Here is a 784-nt window from a genome sequence, read left to right on the forward strand (position 1 = left end):
AGGTTTATTTATTTATTTCCTGCAAAAGCATAAATAAATTTGTATAAAACCGATAAAAATAAAGGTAACACAAGCAGTTAAATACTTTTAGACTTCAAATGGGCAACAGCGACCATATTGTCTGTAGCTTTAAACAGTTCTTCCTCTGTGCATGAGGCAGGGCGTTGTGGGCAAGCATACAGATGCTGAGTTGTTTGTTCTTCTCCACAGTTGCACAAGGTGGAGGATTCTTCTAGGTAGTACCATTTTGCCAGGTTGTCTTTTGGTCTGCCATGACAGTAAATTACCACCATCATTTAATAATGGCCAATGGAAGCATGGTTATAACCCTGATCTGATTTTTGTAAATGAAAGCATGGTCCACCAATGCATTAAAAGGGTATTAAACCCAATACACAATACTCAACACAGACCAATACGCTGCCTAGCATATGCAGCTGTAAGGCCAAAAAGTGTCCCTTTCCACAGAAGTATTTCAGATAAGTGATAGTCAACCTGTCCCTTTTTCAGGTTTTAAGGACCTCCTGTACGCTTTTGCTGAGTCATGTAGGTTAAATCTCATAATTGGTGCTCTGTCCCTTTACATTCATTTCATTTTCACAGTGGCCTTTGTTTCCAAAGATTTCTAAGAGGCTTTCCTCCACTCCCAATACCCCGATATCATCATCCAAGCACAGAGGGGTTAAAAGAGCCCTGGGCAGCTGCCAAGGCTAGAAGGTCCTCTCAGTTCCAGATTCTTGTCCATATAGCTGTCTCTCAAGTAAGCAAAGCGAATCACATTAAC

This window comes from Anolis sagrei, chromosome 3, assembly GCF_037176765.1.
Source record: "Anolis sagrei isolate rAnoSag1 chromosome 3, rAnoSag1.mat, whole genome shotgun sequence".
NCBI lineage: Eukaryota > Metazoa > Chordata > Lepidosauria > Squamata > Dactyloidae > Anolis > Anolis sagrei.